Raw genomic sequence first — 20,963 nt, 5'->3', positions numbered from 1 at the left:
ACAAGGTTTGGGAAAGGGTCCAAAAGCCAAATGGGTGGTGAACCAAACCAGAAATTAGCAACAGCGAGACGCCTCTACCCCCCTAAAGGCTGGAGGGACAAAGGAAGGAGGCTTCTCTCCCTCCCACCTACAATCTCCCATCAGTACCTCCTACTGGCCAAACTTAGCCAGAAGCAGCTGACAAGGGAGCCTGCGAAAAGACATTTGCAAGAACTGGCTCCTTCCGATACTGAGAAGAGCAGAAGGGTAGATAATGAGTCTAGAGGTAAAAGGCGAATAACCTGTGTACTGTCTTCTTGTCTTTGTAACTCCAGCAAGTAACACAGTACCTGGTTCTTGCAGAAGGAAATCAATTAAGTACTGGGAAAAACTGAGAACTTCTATCGAAATGCAACAATAACAATACAAATAGAATGTTACTGGATGAGAGAGAAGAGAGTAGCTTACTCCACAGAGAGTTAACAAGAAAGGATCCACAAAGGACAGAAGGAATGAAAAGCTACCAAAAACTCTGCCAGAGAAATTAAAAGATGGGGAAGTTAGCTAGGCAGAGTAAACCCACACTGCACACAGCTAAGACCCTGCACAGGAAACCTTTTCAAGAAAAGAGAGGGCATTTTCAAGGTATAACAAGATTCGAAGTCAGATTCTTTCAAGAGCTTTCTCAGTATCTCTCAAGATGACTGTACAGCTTTCCACTTTTACAATTTATGTAATGTATTAAACTATCAAATGTCCGACTGTTGAAATATTTTTTAATTCCTAGAAGAAAACCTACTTGGTCCAAGCTCTTTGAGTATTCTGCTAAATTCATTTTGCTATTTTATTAAGGATATTTGCATATATTTCCTACATAAAATTGGCCAATCAGTTTGGTTTGTTTTTTTGGAGGTATGTTATTGTGGGGTTTTTTTGTTGTTGTTGTTTTTTTGGGGGGTGGTTGGTGGCTTCTACTGTTTTCTATTAGGGTTATTTTCACTTAGTGAAACTACCTAGGAAGCCATTCTAAATTGCACATTTTCTGACTCAAAAGGACGGGAGTGGCCAGCATTAGCCTTTGATTATTTAAGCATGTTGATTCGGTGTGTGGGTTTTTTTCCTGTCCCTCCTGCTGCCCCCTTTTTGGCGGCCCCCCAGTCCTCCTCATTCTCTCCTGACACGCCCTGGGCTTGCACAGGAAACCCTGGTCTCCGCCTTCCAGCTACACTGAGCTAAACTCTCACCTCATGGATTTTGCCCACGAAGTACAAAAGGCCCTTGCGCCACCCCCACACACCCCCATGCTGCCAAACCCTCCTTCCCCTTGACTTATTTTTTTTTCCTTTCCTTCCTTCCCCACTCCCCCCAGTTGTCTGCTCTCTGTGTCCATTTGCTGTGTGTTGTTCTGTGTCCCCTTCTGCTGTTGTCAGCAGCACAGGAATCTGTGTTTCTTTTTGTTGAGTCATCTTGCTGTGTCAGCTCTCCGTGTGTGCGGCGCCATTCCTGGGCAGGCTGCGCTTTCTTTCGCACTGGGCGGCTCTCCTTACGGGGCACACTCCTTGCACGTGGGGCTCCCCTGCGCGTGGGACACCCCTACTGCGTGGCAGGGCACTCCTTGCGCTCATTAGCACTGTGCGTGGGCCAGCTCATCACGTGTGTCAGGAAGCCCTGGGTTTGAACCTTGGCTCTCCCATGTGGTAGATGGACACCTTATCCGTTGGGCCAAATCCACGTCCCCCTTTGACTTTATTTATTCTTACAATAAAAGATATCTAATAATATAAACTAATGCGTGGACCTTGATTATACTTTTTTTGGTCTCTTAATTTTTCAAATGTATTTTCATTAAAGAAGTGGCGAACTTACAAAACAACCATGCACATTTGTCCCCCCTGACTTTAGATATCACCTTCTTATAGAAGGTCTTCCCCATACACCCGGTCCCCAGCCCCACCCCAATGCTATCCGTACCCCTGTCTTGGCCTGAATAGACTGAATCTATGTCTTATCCATTACCATAACCTCAGCACCTGGACACAGCAGGTACTTACGAGGGAGTTATAAGGTGAATGTTATAACCTTGTTTCTTAGAAACAAGAGAAGGGGGGAAGAATTAAGGCCAAAAGTATAGTTGTAGGGAGTGGATGTGGCTCAAGCTGTTGATTGCCCGCCTCACACACAGAAGGTCCCAGGTTTGGTTCCCAGTGCCTCCTAAAGATGACAAACAGGCGGCAGACTTGGCCCAGTGGTTAGGGCATCCGTCTACCACATGGGAGGTCCACGGTTCAAGCCCCGGACCTCCTTGACCCGTGTGGAGCTGGCCCATGCGCAGTGCTGATGTGCGCAAGGAGTGCCCTGCCACGCAGGGGTTCCCCTACATAGGGGAGCCCCATGCGCCAGGAGTGCACCCCGTAAGTAGAGCCACCCAGCGCAAAAGAAAGTGCAGCCTGCCCAGGAATGGTGCCACACACACGGAGAGCTGACACAACAAGATGACGCAACAAAAAGAAACAGATTTCCATGCCACTGACAACAACAGAAGAGGACAAAGAAGATGCAGCAAATAGACACAGAGAACAGACAACCAGGGTGGGGGGGGGAGGAGAGAGAAATAAATAAATAAATCTAAAAAAAACCAAGATGACAAACAAGGAGCAGACAATAAGCAGACAACGAGCAGAAAACGAACAAAAATAAATGAGCAGGGAGCAGATGTGGCTCAAGCGGTTGAGTGCCTGCCTCCCACCTGGGAGGTCCTGGGTTTGATTCCCAGTGCCTCCTAAAGAAAAAACAAACAACGAGCAAAAACAACAAGCAAGCAGACAAGGGAGCCATCTTGGGGGGATGGGGGGAAGTATAGTTATGAAAGAAGCAAAAAGCTGAAAGCAACAACACCCGGAAGAGAGAGACCAGCAGACACCTCCATGTGCCTGTGACAGAGGAGCCTAGGATCACTGGCAGCCGGTCTTTGGGAAGAAAGCATCGCCTGATGAGTCTTGATTTGCACATTTTCAACAGTCTCAAACTGCTGCGCATTGTGATGACTGCTTAGATAGGCTTTATCTCCCTCTCATCAAGGAGCAGTTGCTATAGACCGGGAAGTGTTTTGTTTGTAAAATGTATAAAGTCACATGAGGGACGAATAATGACAGTTTTGCACCAGAAGATCCATGCTTCTTTTATGGTTTGCTTCCAAATGCTCTACTATGATTCAGAAGGCAACAAACTGGAGAAATGCCTTACTTATCCTTACATTCATCCTGGAACCTTTAATTAAGGATAACAACAACAAAAGGGAACCCATGTGAAATAACCGACCTAGTGAATGATTATTTCTAAAAAATGCCACTGATCCATGATCCACTTAGAACAATCAGTTAAAACTACCAAAAAAAAAAAACACATCCAAATCACAAATTTTCCTATGAAGTAACTTGATTGTATTTCTTTTTGTTAGTTTTTTAGAGATTCATTTATTTTTTTTTTTATTTCTCTCCCCTTCCCCGCCCCCCTCCCCAGTTGTCTTCTCCGTGTCCATTCACTGTGTATTCTTCTGTGACCACTTCTATCCTTATCAACGGCACGGGAATCTGTGTTTCTTTTTGTTGCATCATCTCTCCGTGTGGGTGGCACCATTCCTGGGCAGGCTGCACTTTCTTTCACTCTGGGTGGCTCTCCTTACGGGGCACACTCCTTGCATGTGGGGCTCCCCTATGCGGGGGACACCCCTGCGTGGTAGGGCACTCCCTGCACGCATCAGCACTGCTCGTGGGCCAGCTCCACATGGGTCAAGGAGGCCCGGGGTTTGAACCCTGGACCTCCCATGTGGTAGGCAGATGCCCTATCCATTGGGCTAAGTCCGCTTCCCTCAGAGTTCTTTTTGACCATTTTTTTGAGTTATCTTTTTTTATTATTGAGTTGTGGGAGTGCTTTATATATTCTGCAGCCAAACCCTTTGTCAGATAAATGAATTATTGGGACTCCTTTCTCCTCTTCTGTGACTTGACTATTCTCACTGCCCAGAGTGCTTTTTGCTAACGACAGGATTCAATTAATGACCCATCGAGTGGTGGAAATGCACTGAAGTCCTTGGAAGAACGTGGGAGCTAGACCTTGTACTGAAGTCGCGGGATGCCTGATTCCTCCAGGTTCTTGGCTATGTCACATAAGAGAATGTATGAACATGCTAGTTTAGTTAGGCCAGTAAAGAGTTTATCGAAAAATGGGAGAAAAGAACAGAGTTTTGCACCTAAGGTATAGATATGGGCTCCTCTAGGCAAAGAGAGCATTTGTGGTTACTGGGCTACTTTAATTGAGCCATTATTCACTCCTCCCCTTCCTAAAGGTGGGGGCGGGACCCCAGCTGTTTGCTGTTCTGATTGGTTACCCCACCTGTCAGTTCTCAGGGGACTTTTGAAGGTATCCGGGGCTCCCCCTTGACCAGGAAAGGGCCATTCCAAATGGCCTCTCACGGTGGGGTATGGCGGGGTCTTTCCAGCTTTATTCTTGGCTGTGGTCTGTCCGTCATGGGGTTTCACAGCCATGTTTTCTGAGCTGTGGCTCATTTTCCCTTTCCCTAAACTAACCTGCCTCAGTACCACAAGGCTTCCAAGGTTATATTTAAATTCAGCTGAATTCCACATTTCTCTGATGGCTAAAAACAAAATTTCACGAAATAAATAAAAAAAAACTGATGAGGTCTACATATTTGTGTTTTTACTTGCAGTGAAATATGCTTTATGGATTTAAATGTCACATTTTCTATTAAGTCGATTGGTGTGGAGACGCCAAGCACCTGCTTCTGGTATGTCTAGGGGCTTTTCACTCGCTGAGCCCATCAGTACACGAAGGGAAGAAGACAGAGGGAACTAACAGGTCCTTCCACGACTGGCTTTGGGTGTGCCGAAAATTTTGCTTTGCTACATTCAACGGTGCTAACATTGAGCAGACTGAAAAAAATGTGACAGAAAACCAGAATCAGGAGTAAATCCGTAGGTCATGTATACTGTGTTCCTTATAGGTCTTGCATTAATATGCAAGGCTCTGTGTACTTTTCTTCATTTTCATTGTTTCACACTTTCACAGAATGAAATTTCAGGAACTAAGCTGTCATAATACATTTTTTCAAAAAGTAGAGTTGTTCTCGTTCCTCGGCTGCTGAAACAAATACCATACAATGGGCTGGCTTAAGAACAGAACTTCTTGGCTCCTGGTTTCAGAGGCTTGCTTTCCCCTAGAGTCGCCGTCTTCCGGCTGGCCGGCAATCTTTGGAGTCCCTTGGCTTTTCCATCACAACGCCACACACGTATGTGGCCATGTTTTCTCCTCTCTTCCCGGTTCCACTGATTTCTGGCTCTGGCTTTACCAATATGTAGCAATAAAACCGATTTGTTTTAAAAAAAAATGTGGTGGCTTCAAAGACCAGATGGCCACATGACAACATGGACGGTTCATAAAAGCATGGTGGGGAGTGATAACAGCAAGGGGATAAGAAACCATTTATGTAATGTGACACCATTTACATGAACTAAAGACACAGGCACACCCTCAAAAACTTAAATAGAGAATTACCATATGATCCCGTGATTCTACTCCTGAGAATATACCCAAAGAAAGTGAAAATAGGGTCTCAAACAGATACTTGTACACCAGTGTTCACAGCAGCATTATTCACAAGAGCTAAAAGGTGGAAGCAAACCACGTGTCCATCAACAAACAAATGGGTAAACAAAACGTGGTCTAGCCGTACAATGGAATATTATTACTCAGCCGTACGAAGGAATGAAGTTCTGAGACATGCGACAGCCTGGGTAAACCTTGTAAAAAGTATTCTCACTGAAATAAGACAAGCACATAAGGACAAATATTATATGATGACATTTACCTGAGATATGTAGAAATAGTAAATTCTCAGAGACAGAAAATAGATTAGGGGTTCCCAGGGGATGGGGGGGGGTAGTTTTCACTTGGTGGGTATAGAGTATAAATATAATTAATTATATGAAATTAATTTTTAAATGAAATTAAATAAAAATTAATTTTAAAAAAGAGAAATGACTTCACTGCCAAATCATTCTGCACATCTAATTACTTAAAAAACTTTTTTCCTTCTAAATAATTAGTAAAAAAAATATATGCACACAAAACAATACCTATTTTAAGTAATTATACAACAAAAGGATATGTATCTAATACATTTGAATAGTTGGTAATGAGGGCAAGGCTGAGTTAGGCTTGAGTACAGGCATAAAATGGAATGAGTGAATAAATGAAACAATGAATACATAAGCAAGCAAACAAGACAAGAAAGGGGCTTACATGGACCAATGATAATAATGTGCTAATAATGACAATATGATTCATTCAATTCCCCATGCTGAGGTCTAAACACATGTGGAGCAGGAAGGAATAGCCTAGAAACTAGATACAGCCCGTAGAATTAGATAGAAAACGATGGTTTGACAATTTAATCCTGCTCAGGTTCAATGTCCTCAAAAAACCTTCCAACCCATGGGAGGCGGGCTTGGCCCAGTGGTTAGGGCGTCCGTCTACCACATGGGAGGTCCGCGGTTCAAAGCCCGGGCCTCCTTGACCCGTGTGGAGCTGGCCCACGCGCAGCGCTGATGTGCACAAGGAGTGCCCTGCCACGCAGGGGTGTCCCCCACGTAAGGGAACCCCACACGCAAGGAGTGCGCCCCGTAAGGAGAGCTGCCCAGAGCAAAAGAAAGTACAGCCTGCCCAGGAATGGTGCCACCCACACAGAGAGCTGACACAACAAGATGATGCAACGAAAAGAAACACAGATTCCCGTGCCGCTGACAACAAGAGAAGCGGACAAAGAACACGCAGCAAATAGACACAGAGAACAGACAACTGGGGCAGGTAGCGGGGGAAGGGGAGAGAAATAAATAAATAAATAAATAAATCTTTTTTTAAAAAAACTTTCCAACCCAGAACCTTTAGTGATACCATCTGCTACTTGGAAAGACGTAACTCAGACAACTTGAGCAGCTCATGTCAGTTGGGTGCTTTACATCAAAAATCAGATGTAAACATTAAGTGTTCAGCAGAAGGCAGTAGGAAGAAGAAACTGCCTCCTACTTCCTTTTAGCCATTCTTCCAACAAATATTCCAAGACACCAACGATAAGCATGCCCTGTTAGGGAGGTATAGGGTGTATAACTAAGTATGATTTGCTGTCCAACCTTCAAGGAATTCTCCATCTTGTTGGAGCTAAAACTCAGAGACAAAGTGAAGCAACAAAAACTATACAATATGACGGTGGGAGAAAGGTGAGTGACAAAGTCGCACATGAGAGGAGCCAAGGTCAAAATCTGGGGAAAAGAAACTAACATATGTTTAATGATGAGCCACCTTTTTCACCTTAAAGTAACCAAAAACCAAGCAAGAGAAAAAACAATCCTGAACAACTGAGTGGCTTCTCCATGCTCTGCCACTGCTACACCTTCCAGACAGCCTAGCATGTGCCACACCTTGGATTCTTCTGAAATCTGGACGTATTACGTTTGCACTGCAGTACTCACAGAAGCTGCTCTCTTCTCAGACAGGGCAAAAAGTACTTGAAAATCTAACTGGAGAAATCATCTCCAGGTACAGTAACTTTTTTTTTTTTTAGGAAAATAGGAGTGAAACTTTGCAGAAGAGAATTAACACGGCAGATATGAGATTGCTGTCCTTAGAAAGGATGCTTGCAAGGTTGGCATCTGGGGACTTCCATGTGGGAAAGGTTCCCAATATTCCCACAGTGCTCACTGTGCCTAAGCTGCTGGTACAATGTGCTTTATGCCAGTCGCGAGCTTTCCTTCGGGGAGTCTGGAAGTTTGGTAGGAGCCAGGCAGAAGATGCTTCCGTGACCAGGCTCCAATAAAAACCCTGGGCGCCGAGTCTCTAACAAGCTTGCCTAGCAGACGACATTTCAGACGTGCCACAGTTTATTGCTGGAGGAATTAAAAGAGTCCCACGCGCCACCCTTGGAAGCTTGCGCCTGGTTTCTTTCTGACTTCACCCTTGTGCCTTTTCCCTTGCTGACTTTTCTCTGTATCCTTTCGCCCGAATGGGCCATGGCCATGAACACGACATCAGTTAAGTCCCGCGAAGCCTCCCAGCAAATCGTCAAACCCGGGAGTGGTCTGGGACTCCGGATACAGAAATACATTCAGGATGAAAGAGAGCATTGGAGATTAGACCAAGATCAGGGACTAAGCATATCTCTACCTTCCCTGCGGCCGACAAGTCAATGAAATGGCAGAAATATAATTTGTGACACACTAAAACAATAAGGCAACCGGAACAACAAGAATCCGTGCCAACGGCCAACTACAACTTCTAAGAAAGTCCTGAAAGGTAGAAAGGCCTCCGAACAGGATTGCCTGAGAAAACCACAGCCCAATCATACCAAGCTCGGGAGGAGGCTGCAGTGCAGTTGAAATGGTAACAGGTTCCAGGCTCAGAATCAGCAGCTGGCAGGAGTGCTAGGGGCAGAACCTGGCAAGGGATTAGTGTGGACCCTCCCCTCCACCCACCCACTAAAGAGTTCACAAGAAATCCTTCACCTAGAACACACCTGCCACTCGGCAGTGCACCACAATTCTTTCAACAATTTCCAGAGGCAGACTCCAACAAACAGGACAGGCAGGCAAACAGGAACTCTCAAACCCCAAAATGATGGTTTGAAGACCCACTGATTGAATAAATGATACAAGCTTTCAATTTGAAAGGGGAGAACTTGAACAAAATAAACTCAAGTTAAGTAGAAAGAAAAAGATTAAAAACAGAAATTAATGACATAGACAAATAAAAATCAATAGGATCAACCAATAAACCCAAAATCTGGTTCCCTGAAAGAACTAATAAAATAAACAAACATTAAGCAAGTCTGGCCATTATTAAAAAAAGAGAAAAAGTGCCACCAAAAAAAAAAAAGGAACTATTAACAAGAAAGAGAACATACCACAGATAAGGAAGAGGTTTTTTAAAAATTATTTTTTACAAAAGAATACCATATATAGCCTTAGGCTAACGTATTAAATTTAAATAATTTCAATGATTTTTAAGGAAAATATAAAGTAATAATTGACTTTGAAGAAACAGAAAACCTGAGGAAATCAATAATCGTGGGGAAAATTGAGAAGGTAGTCAATTACAGACAGCATCTTCAAAAAACATCATCACCAGCAGCCCAGTATGCAGACAAGTTCTGCCAAACTTCAAAGAACAGATAATTCTTCTGCTCGAGAGCACAAAAGATGATGGAAAATTTCCCGACTTAGTCAGTTAGGACAGCATAACCCTAATAATTAACTCAGACAAAACGGAAGGAGCAGGGAGAGCTACTTACCGAGCTCACTTATAAATACAGATGCCAACACCCCAAATAAAATGCTAGCTAATGAATCTATCAAAAATGCACCACAATCTAAAAGCACATTTTAAATCATGCCATGATTTTAGAAACAGAAAAATCAAGCAATAAATTAATTTTAAGAAGGAAAATTCACAGGCATATCGATGCATGCAACCCAAAAAAAAACACTAGATGCAAAAAACAAACAAAAGAAACAATACCCATCCCTAACTTTTCAAACTATTAGTAAATTAGGCATAAATGGAAACTTATTTGACATGTCAAAGAACATACTTAATGGAGAAATACTTAAAGCATTCCCCTCAAACCAAGCCAGACAAGCACGTCCTCTTTAACCACAACGGAAAATATTGTACAGAGGGTGGTCAATGGAAGACAAGAAATAAGAAGTACAAACCATTACATGGAGGTATCTGTAGTTTCTCTGAGACCCTAAAACTATCTACCTAGATCAGCTAAACAAATTAACCGAAAAACTATTAAAACTGTTACAGGGTTCAGTCTGCAGGTCCTGGGTCCAAACTGGTTTTCGCTACCCAGCTCAGCTTGCTTGCTTCGAGAGCGAAACGTGTAAGGCCGTTTTTAGAGTAAGATATTAGTATTGACGCTTACCTTTCACTTCTTCCCCCACCCCATTCCTTTCAAACGTTGCAATAACCGTGTTTAAAACTGGATAACGAAATCTTCTGAGCCCAAGCTGTTCTGAAGGGTTGAGTTGTGACTCTACTGGCAAACACTTTATCTCCTGCCTCCAGCGACTGCAGTTACTCACGGATAAACATTTCAACCAGCCCGACATAATTCTTCCGATAGAGGGCAAGGAAGAGCATCTTCACAGTAAGATTTTTTTTTTTTGCAAACCGTAGACTGCTTATTATATAAACTTACGTGGTTGCAAATGGAGCTCCCGCAAAAATAAAAATAAGGCATTCGGGGTCAAACTTTCTTAAATTAAAAAATATATATATATTGCATACAACGAATTTTCTTTCAAAGTTATCTGGGGAAGAAGGCTGTCGCTGCTGCACCCCTGACAGGCTCCGCATCACCCGGCCGCCCCGGAGCCTCCAACGTCCTCCCGGGCGTCCCAGGAGCAGGTGGCACCGCGCCGCCCCGGGGACGCACAGCCCGCGCCCTGCCGCGATCTCCCGAGCGCAACAAGGGGGCCGGGAGCGCCGTGGACGCGCAGGACAGCCTAGGGCTTCTCGGCCTCGCACACCCCACAGCATCCGCAGGACAGCAAGGCGGGGTGCGGGCGGCCCCCGGGGCGCGCAGGGCCGGGACCTCGCGCGCCCACGCGCTCACCCCGCCGCGGCGAGGGCAGGGGGGCGCCGTCGTCGGGGGCCGCTTCCGACCCCCGCCCCCAGGCCCGCAGAGGAGGGGACGGCCACCTGCCGCGGCCACCTGCGGCACTGATGCCGCCGCCCGGGTCCGGGCAGGACAGGGCAGGACAGGACGTTTCCTGCCGGCGGGAGACGGGACCCACCCGGCGCAGGGGGCCACGGCGACGACCTCGGCAGGCGCGTCTCCCCAGAGGGGCAGTCCCCGCGTCCGCGCGCCCGGACCCCCGGAGCCCCCCGGAGCCCCGCCGCCGCCGCGACTCGGAGGGGCCGGCGGACAACGCGGCGCCCACTCACCGGCGCGGCCTCGCTGCCCTCGGTCCCCGCCGCGCCCCCGCCGCCCGCAGCAGCCGCGGCTCCCTGCGCTCCCGGACGCTCGGCGCCAGGTCCCCGGGCTCCCCGCGGCGCCTCCCGCCAGCCGCCTCCAGGGGGCGAGCGCGAGCCGGCGCGGGGCTCCCTGGGAGGTGTAGTCCCCGGCTCCCGCCCCTCGGCGCTCCGCCCCTCGCCGGCCGCCGGCTGCGGGGTCCTCGGGGTCCCGCGGACACACCGAGGCGCGCCGCCGCCGGGCGCCGGGCCCCCTCTCCTCACTCCAGGCCAGCGGCACGCCACGTGTGGTGCCCGGGCATCAGCGGCATCCGAACTCGTTAGAAATGCAAAGTCTCGGTCCCCCCTGTTTCCCTCTGAAGTGGACACTCGGGGTGGGGCCCGCAATCTGCGTTTTCGCAAGCCCTTGAGGTGATTCTGATGCCCCTCAGGTTGGAGACCGACTGCCGTAGGCTCCCCGCGAGGGGCCTCACCACTCCCACGCACGCACACCTTACCTACACGTTACCTGAGGGCTGGACAGGCTTTCTGTCGCCAGCACAGACCTCTCCTCTCGCCCTCAACGTCCAACAGGGCCTCTAGGGTGCCTCTGAGGCACCTGAAGTCCAGCAGGGTCAAGGTCAGCCTCATGACCTTCACACCCCTCCACGCGCTTCTCCTCTGTGTGCCTTAGGTCCAAGGGCTGGAAAAGGCCCATCGCGTTTATTGACGTGGAAGTCGCTGAAGAGCTTAGAGAACTCTGCAGGGATGGGACGACTGGGCCCGATCCCATGGGAGGCATCGGATGAGAGGGGAGGACGGGAAGGGGGAAGAACGAACGACCCCTGCGGGAGCTGATGGTGAGGGGGAGGAGAGGGCCTCCTGGCCAGCAGGAGACGTGCTGTTACAGATTTTAGGTTTTAAAGATGGGAGAAACTTCAGCGTATGTATGCAAGCAATCCAGTTGAGAGGGAACTGTTAGATATACAGGAGGGGGAAATGGTATTTAATCCTGCGTGATTCCTGAGAAGACTGGATATGTGTGAAGAGAGATGTAGCCTCCAAGGCGCTAGAGAGGAACCTGGACTGGTGGTTCTAAACCAGGGGCGATTTCGCCCTCTAGGGGACATTTGGCAAAGTCTGGAGATGTTTTGGGTTGTCGTAACTTGGGGGAGAAGGGGAAGGAGAGCTCTCCTGGCATCTAGCAGGTAGGGGTCAGGGACGCTGCTAAATACCCCACAATGCCCAGAACAGCCCCCTGCCACAAAGACTGATGAGGCTCGAAATGGCAGCAGTGCTGAAAGTGAGAAACCCTGGCCTAAGACTCTTGTGTGAGGAGGTATGACGAGAAGAGGGGCAAGGTTTAGCTTGGTGGACGAAAGCCCAAGGAGTTTTCTCTAGGAAGCAAGAGGAGGGGAAGATGCGTTTGTGTGTGTGTGTATGAGATGCTGAATGGTGGAATCTAGGAAGAGAAGGTAAAGGAAGGAGAGAGATGAAACGTTGGGAGGAATTAGGGGGTTCAATAGAACAGGTGTTTTGATGGAGGTCAGAGATTCATTTATCATCCTAGAATCACTGATATCAACAAGCTGATGCAGTTCTGGTAAGAGAACAGGGTTGGCTGACAATGACCAGGTCACTGTGAGAATGGACAGCTCCAGGGGAGTAGAGGCAGTGTCACTGCCACTGTGTGCCCGTGGGCAGCTTGTGCAGTGCCTGGAGCAGCCCTGGGTGGAGAACTGTAAAAGAGCCCCCTGGGAATGAAGTCGCTGAGAAACGAGAGACCAAGGTCATTCATGTGGCTGTGGAGATCATCTGTGAACAGGGCAGGACTTTTTTGTTTTCATCACTATGAGTGATGTCTTCAATGAATAAGACAGTAGAGAAATATCAAGAAAGGAAGAGTGATAAAGCCAAATTATTTGTGTCTTAAGGAAGAAGGGTTTTCAATGAAAGCATGGGGGAAACAGGGCCTGGCCCTTTAGAAAATGTCAGGAAATGGATGTTCTCAGAAAGGCAGAGGTGGAGAAGAACTCAAAGAGTTTGAGGCTAGAGGGCAGTTTGCCGTTTATGGAGCTGAAGTTCCAAAAGATTCTAGGGCATGATGGGAAGGACTTGGGAGCCAGAGGAGCAGTGGAGAGCTGTTAACAGGAGCAAGAAATACCAAGCATGGGGGAGAAATAAAGATGGGATTGTGTCTTATATTTTGGATGTTCACTGATGAAAAATACAGACTGAGCCTCAAAACAGAGAACTTGCCTCACTCCACAGGGTAGGAGGTGAGGAGATATCCATTCTGTTCACTGTAGTCTCTGATCTCTGGATTGGAAAAGGGGTGAACCCTTTGACAGCAGATTTCCTATTACAGAAATAATTCCTAATTGTGATAAATTCCTAATAAAAATCCAGTTTGTTCCTGGAATAAACTTACTTGTCATGGTATATTCTTTATTTTTCCATATGCTGCTTGCTTCTGTTTGCTAACATTTTATTTAGGATTTTTGCACTGATATTTAAAACCAAGAGTGGGCTATAATTTTCTTTTGGAGTATCCAATAGCATTTGGTTTCAGAATCAATATTAGGCTCATGTCATAAAAATTTAGGAGGTTTTCTTCTTTCCTTGTACTCTGGACCAATTTAAGTAGCCTTAAAAAAGAAGATCTCTTTTTTGAGGTTTGCTCATTCCCTGATTAAAAATGTCTGGGCCTGATGCTTTCTTTTTTATTGGGTGGGATGAGGTGGATGGGTGGATACAGTACACTTTACTGACAGTACATGACAAGGCAGGGCTCTCTGAGCCTCTCCCCTTCTTCAGGGGGTCTGGGATGGAAGCTGTAGAGGATGGGCAATTCCCAGTGTTGGGGACCGCATTGGGGCTAGGACTCCCCAGAAGCTGACTTCCTCTCATGCTGTTGCTGGGGCTGGTGGTCCAGGGGCTCTTACTCCGTGGAGGCCATGTGGACCATAAGGCCCACCACTCGGTTGGTTGGAGCCAAACTCACTGTCATGCCTGGAAAGGAGCTTGGCAAAGTGGTCATTGAGGACATTGCCAGCCCCAGCATCGAAGGTGGAAGAGTGGGTGTCACTGTTAAAGTCAGGAGACAACCTGGTCCTCAGTGTAGCCCATGATGCCCTTTAGGGGGGCCTCTGATACCTGCTTTATAACCTTCCCGGTGTCATTGTATTTGGCTGCTTCTCCAGACAGCAGGTCAGATCTACGACAGACACGCTGGGGGTGGGGACACGGAAGGCCGTGCCAGTGAGCTTCCCATCAGCTCCAGGATGACCTCGCCGATGGCCTTGGCAGCATCAGTAGATGCAGGGACGTTGTTCTAGGCCATCCACAGGGACCATCCACAGTCTTCTGGGTGGCAGTGATGGCACGGACAGTGGTCGTGAGACCCTCCACGATGCCAAACTTGTCATGGATGACCCTGGTGGTACAGAAAGCATTGCTGACATTCTTGAGGGAACCATCACACTACTCATGGTTCATGCCCATCACAAACATGGGGGCATCAGCCGAAGGGGCAGAGGTGATGATTCTCTTGGTTCCACGCTTCAAGTGAGCCCCCGCCTTCTCCAGGGTCATGAAGTCACCAGTGGACTCTGCAAAATACTCAGCACCAGCATCACCCCATTTGATGATGGAGGATCTCACTCCTGGAAGGTGGAGATGGACTTCCTGCAGGTAACAAGTTTCCAGTCTCAGCCTTGACAGTACCTTTGAACCTGCCATGGGTGGAATCATACTGAAACATGTAGACCATGTAGTTGAGGCCAGTGAAGGGGTCATTGATGGGGACAACTTGCATTTTGCTGGAGTTTACAGCAACCCTGGTGACCAGGCGCCCAATACAGCCAAATGCATTTATTCTGACCGTCACCATCACGTCACAGGGATGCAGCTAGCACTGCATGCAAAGAGGTGGTTGTCTGTCGAATGGGGAAGAGCAGAGAGCCACCTGATACTTTCTTTGGGAAGGTTTGTTTGAACACCTTCTTTATTTCTTCTGCGGTAGTTTCACAATTTAGATTTTTTTTTAAAGTTCTTCTGAGTTAAATTTGATAGATCATGAAATTACTCATTTCATCCAGATTTTCAAATGTATTTGTATAGAACTGAGCAAAGTAGTCTTTTGTGAGCCTTTTAAATCTCTCAATTCATATATTTTTGTTTTCTTTATAATGTTAATTTTTAAATTTTTTTACGTAGAACTGGCTCAAATTATTTTTCAGTTCTATTGTTTGGGTTTTGTGCTGTTGTTCCAAAATTCATTAATTTCCGTTTTTATGTTTATTAATTCCTGTTATCATGTTTCCTTGCGGGTATTTTTGTTGCTTTTTTTTCCTAGCACCCGCAGTCGGAGGCTTAATTTTTAAATTATTTTTAGTACTTAAGGCTGTGACTTTTCCCTATATAAGTTTAGAGCTGTCGTCTATCATTGGTAATGCATACTATTTTCATCATTGTTATTTTGTAGATATTATAAAATGTTTATTTTGATTTATCTTTGATGTAGAATTTTAAAATTAATGTGAGATGCTCAGTGCTGATGCGCACAAGAAGTATCGAGCCATGCAGGGGTATCCCCTGCATAGGGGAGCCCCACACGCAAGGAGTGCGCCCGGTAAGGAGAGCCACCCAGCGCAAAAGAAAGTGCAGCCTGCCCGGGAATGGCGCCGCACACACGGAGAGCTGACACAAGATGATGCAACAAAAAGAAACACAGATTCCCGGTGCTGCTGATAAGGATAGAAGCAGTCACAGAAGAACACACAGCGAATGGACACAGAGAGCAGACAACTTGGGAGTGGGGGGAGGGGGTGGGGAGGAGAAGGGGAGAGAAATAAATAAAAAATAAATATTAAATTAAATTAAATTAATGTGAGAATGTGAGAGTTTTTAATTTTCTAGGTGTATCTTTTGGTTTTGATTTTGTTAGTAATTTTTAGTTCTATTTCTCCCTGATCAGAGTTCAGTGTTGCCTATACTATATGTATGTATTTTTGAATATTTGAATTTTTCTTTGTGAGCTAAAATAGGGTCAATTTTTATGACTGTTTTATGAGCTCTTGAAAAGAATGTGTATGGAAACGGACTTTGGCCCAGTGGTTAGGGCGTCCGTCTACCACATGGGAGGTCCGCGGTTCAAGCCCCGGGCCTCCTTGACCCGTGTGGAGCTGGCCCATGCGCAGTGCTGATGCGCGCAAGGAGTGCCGTGCCACGCAGGGGTGTCCCCCGCGTGGGGGAGCCCCACGCGCAAGGAGTGCACCCAAAAGGAGAGCCGCCCAGGGCGAAGGAGGGAGCAGCCTGCCGCGGAATGGTGCCGCCCACACTTCTCGTGCCGCTGATGACAACAGAAGCGGACAAAGAAACAAGACGCAGCAAAAAGACACAGAAAACAGACAACCGGGGGAGGGGAGGGGAATTAAATAAATAAAAAAATAAAAATAAACCTTTAAAAAAAAAAAAAAGAAAAGACTGTGTATTTACTATTTTCAGCATACAGATTTTAATAAATATTAATGAGATATAACATCAATTATGTTCTTTAGGTCTTCTGTATTGTAAGATATATTATGATCTTACATTATCTGAGAGAAGTGAATCTCTTACTATCATTATGTTTGTATTTCTTTTTTTTTTAAGATTTTATTTTATTTTTTTATTTCTACCCCCCCCCTCCCGAGTTGTCTTCTCTCTGTGTCCATTCGCTGTGTGTTCTTCTGTGACCACTTTTATCTTTATCAGCGGCACCAGGAATTTGTGGGGTTTTTTTTTTTCTTTTTTTGCGTCATCTTGCTGTGTGAGCTCTCCGTGTGTGCGGTGCCATTCTTGAGCAGGCTGCACTTTCTTTTGCGCTGGGAAAAATAAATTAGGAGTTCTGCTTTAGAAATGATGATGATATGTTATTTGTGCATAACTATTCACCACTCATACATCCTTGTGAATGGTCCCTTGATCCTTACAAAATAACCTTCTTTGTCTTAATGTTTTTGGGGATTGCCCTGAATTTAACCTTTTCTGATATTATAACAAGCCTACTTCATTTTGTTTGCTTTAGTCCAATATACCTCCACCCCCCTTCTTAAAAAATCTTTTCCAAGGTACTTTGTTTAAGGTGAATTCCTTGAAAAAAAGCACCAAGAATTTGTTACAATTCAATCTGAAAGGTTTTTTTTTCTTTTAAGCCCTATTGATTGGACGGTTATATATTTGATTATAGTTTGTCATATGATTTTACGCTATGCTTTCATAGCCTTCATAGTCCTTTTTTCTCTTAAATGATTGCTTTACAGTGTTTTAGATGTGTTCTCATAATTTGGAAGGCTTTCATTTTTCATTCAAGTGATTGTCATTATAGCCAGAACTTCATATAATACTTATTATATTATATATAACAATTTGACAGTTTCTGTGGACTCCTGGTTCTAAACAAGATGACAGAGTAGCTTCCCTCTTCTTCCTATACCCACACTTCTCTTTCTCCATGTCCAATGTCAAATGATCTTATCTTCCTTAGTGTTTGCTTTTGTACCATGAAATATGCCTATACACACCTCCATTATTTGATTTTGATCAGCTTTAAGTAAGATCTTTCGATCCTTGGCTATAAAAGATGAAGTAGTCGTTGTGATGAAATACTTTTTCCTTTTCTTTCCCCTCTCTACCAAATTTGTGTTAATTATACCATTGTCCACTTGACTGGGTATATACAACCACACATTCTTCTCTGTAACCATAATCCCCACATTTTGTTTTGTCCTAGTCCTACAGTTAAACACAATCTGAACTCACTGCTAGTTATTTTGTTATAGGGTCCCCTACCCCACCCCACCCCCATTCAGCTTTTGGTAGATTAAAGGTCCTGTAACTGCTGACGGATTTATTATTACTGTAGTTTTTGTCTTGTGTTTACTGAGTGACGTAACATTGGTATAAGACCCACCCTGGGTCACACCTTAACTGAAATAACCTAATCGAAAGGTCCTACTTACAGTAAGTTTACACCCATGGGAATGGATTAACTTTAAGAACATACTTTTCTGGCATACGTACAGCTTCAAACCATCAAAACTGAGATTATGTCTGAAAAATCAGGGGATCTAGTCACCCTACTGACGGTGAGTTCATTTTTTAATTGTTGAGTTTGGAATTTCTATCTGCAGGCTTATAATAACTAGACAGCCTTGTCTGCTCCTGGTCCAGCAGTTTTACAGTTCCATCCATCTGACCCTGTGGGAACCCAATTACCAGAACCAAGTGTTGGATAGTGTGACGATTTGGAGCTACGTACCCCAGAAAAAAATGTTCTTAAACTTAATCCATTCCCAACGTAAGTAAGACTTTTTGATGAGGTTATTTCACTGAAGGTGTGCCCCAACTTAATCAGGATGGAGTCCTTTATCAGAAGAATGAAATTCAGATAGAGCGAGAAAGCGAGAAAGCGATTGGAAGCAAGAAGCTGAAGGTCAATGAACAGAGAGGGGCGAGGCCAGCAGAAGCTACCATTCCATTACCACGTGACAGAGAAGCTCAGGACTGGCATCACCGACAGCTCACCCCAGAATGCCAGTCTTCAGGAAGAAAGCATTGTCTTGATGAGACCTGGCTGGGCTGGATTTGGGTTTCTCCTAGCTTCAGATCCGTGAATCAGTAAATTCCCACTGTTTAAGCCAAACCATTGCATGGTACTTGCTTGAGCAGCCGGGGAAATGGAAACAGAATTGGAAGCTGAGGGCTCCTGTCCTGAGCCAGAGGAGAGGTACGACAGACCCATCACAAAACCAGAGGCTGGCTTAGCTTAGTTCTTGTGTCCTCCCACCTCCCTCAACAGGATGCTTTGCATAAACTTTAGCCCCAGGCAAGGATCAGCATCAGTTTTGGTAGCCTCCTTTCAAGTTTCAGGAATTGCACCTCAGACTCTACTGCCCCACCCCTGCCTATAGGCAGTTTTGGTTCCCATTACCCACAGGCACAAACGCCTTGCCTTCTCTCACCGATTCCAAACCTAGAGTCCACCAGCCCAACTGCCTACTTTGTGCTAGCTCCCCACTTTGTGTTTTGATTCTGCTTCCAGCCCATGGAGAGAGGTTTGCTATCTTTGAGTAGTCATATTATTAAGTTTTTTTTTTGTTTTTTTTCAATCAAAAATATATTATTGGGAAGTGACTGTCGCTCAATCAGCTGGGCTCCCGTCTACCATATGGGACGCGACCCCAGGGTCTTCTTTTGAGAGCAGGCTCACCCACACGCTGCAGAGAGCCAACTCAGCAAGGTGACACAACAAAAAGGGAGACAAGCAAAAACCCAGAAGAGGCTGCAGCAAATGAACACAGAGGGCAGACAGTAAACAAGCTGCAAGGGGGGAGGGATAAATTTTAAAAAAACCAAACAGACAAAGAAGAACACACAGCGAATGGACACAGAGAGCAGACAGCATGCAAAAACAGCTGCAAGGGGGGGATAAAAAAATGCACATGCCTTTTAAAATATATATATAGAGATAGAGATAGATATAGATATAGATATAGATATAGATATAGATATATATTACTGTTTTATGTTTGGAGGATGAGTTTATAGTCTTATATTCATTAGAAACACATATATAGTTCTACTTTCAGTCATAAATATTGAGCCACAAAGAAGATCTCAAAATCTTCTGAAAAGTTTGGAATCATACTCATTGAGCACAATTGCAATAAAATTAGAATGCAATGACAACGTTACACTATAAATTACTCGGGTTAGGTAGGAAAAACAGGAAATAAAAACTAAAATTACAAACTCTTTTAATTGACATGAGATTCACATAACATACAATTAACCATTTTAAAGTGTACAATTTAGTGGCATGCAGTGTATTCATCATGTTGTGCAACCACCCCCTCTCATTTTAGAACTTTTACATCACCACATAAAAACACCCTGCACCCATCAAGTAACCCTTCCCCTTGGTCTCCCCACGCCCTGGTAACCTCTAATCTTCTTTCTGTTTCTATGGATTACATACTCCGGATATATTATATAAAAGGAATCATACAATGAATGACCTTTTGTATCTGGATTCTTTTCCTTAATGTCTTCAAGGTTCATCTGTTTTGTAGCATGCATCAGAACTTCATTCCTTTCTATGACTGAATAATATTCCACTGTATGAATGTACCACACTAACACAAGGTACTAATAATAGGGTAGTATAGGAGAACTCTGTTTTTTCTGCATGCCTTTTCTGTAAATCTACAACTTCTCTAATAAAAAAGAAAAAAAAAATATATATATATATATGTACATTTTCCTTTGTATGGAGAGACCACACTTTGCTTATCCATTTAGCTGTTAATGGATAGTTGGGTTATTTCCACCTTTGGGCTATTATGAATAATATTGCTATAAACATTTGGGTACAAGTTTCTGTGTGGACATATGTTTTCATTTCTCTTGGGTATATACTTAGAAGTGGAATTGCTGGTTCACATGTTAATTCTAGGTTGTACTTTTTGAGGAACAAGCAGTCTTTTTCACAATGGCTGCACCACTCTGACCTGCAATACATAGGGTTCCTATTTCTCCACATCCTCACCACCACTGTCGTTTTCCTTTTTTTTTTAAGTCAACCTAGTGGGTGTGAAATTGTACCTCATTGTGGCTTTGACTTACATTTCCTTAATGACTAATGATGTTGAACATAGTTTCATGGACTTGTTGGCCATTTGTATATCATCTGTGAAGACATGTCTTTCAAGTCCTTTGTCTATTTTTTAACTGGATGGTTGTCTTTTCATTGTTGAGTTATGTATTCTTTTTTTTTTCCTGCAAAAAGTTTTATTGCTTACACTCGGTTCAGGGCTTGTTAGAGGGATACAAGGTGGTTGGTTTAAAAGATGCCCCCTGGTTGGAGGACGGGGCTCAGGCAGAAGCCTGGATGCCAGGGGAATGCAGGGGAC

The 20,963-nt window shown here is 45.1% G+C and overlaps 1 protein-coding gene and 1 pseudogene across 3 annotated transcripts in view; both read right to left on the bottom strand.

Annotated features, from left to right (window-relative positions):
* The window catches only part of SPECC1 (sperm antigen with calponin homology and coiled-coil domains 1), a 301,574-nt gene extending 290,475 nt beyond the window's left edge, over window positions 1-11,099 (bottom strand). The window contains exon 1 of one of the 3 annotated variants that reach the window (XM_012523888.4): window positions 11,002-11,099. The gene's annotated coding sequence lies outside the window, so the exon portion shown is untranslated. Of the gene's footprint in view, window positions 1-9,761; window positions 9,843-9,976; window positions 10,119-11,001 lie in introns of those variants that run through there. The other 2 variants (XM_012523964.4, XM_012523907.4) reach the window with 2 other exon arrangements.
* A 2,849-nt stretch (window positions 11,100-13,948) lies between these two features.
* LOC131274971 (glyceraldehyde-3-phosphate dehydrogenase-like) lies at window positions 13,949-14,899 on the bottom strand (annotated as a pseudogene).
* Window positions 14,900-20,963: the final 6,064 nt, after the last annotated feature.

This window comes from Dasypus novemcinctus, chromosome 21, assembly GCF_030445035.2.
Source record: "Dasypus novemcinctus isolate mDasNov1 chromosome 21, mDasNov1.1.hap2, whole genome shotgun sequence".
Taxonomy (NCBI): domain Eukaryota; kingdom Metazoa; phylum Chordata; class Mammalia; order Cingulata; family Dasypodidae; genus Dasypus; species Dasypus novemcinctus.
Note: the sequence above shows the minus strand (reverse complement) of the source record. Positions and strands in the feature narration are given on the sequence as shown.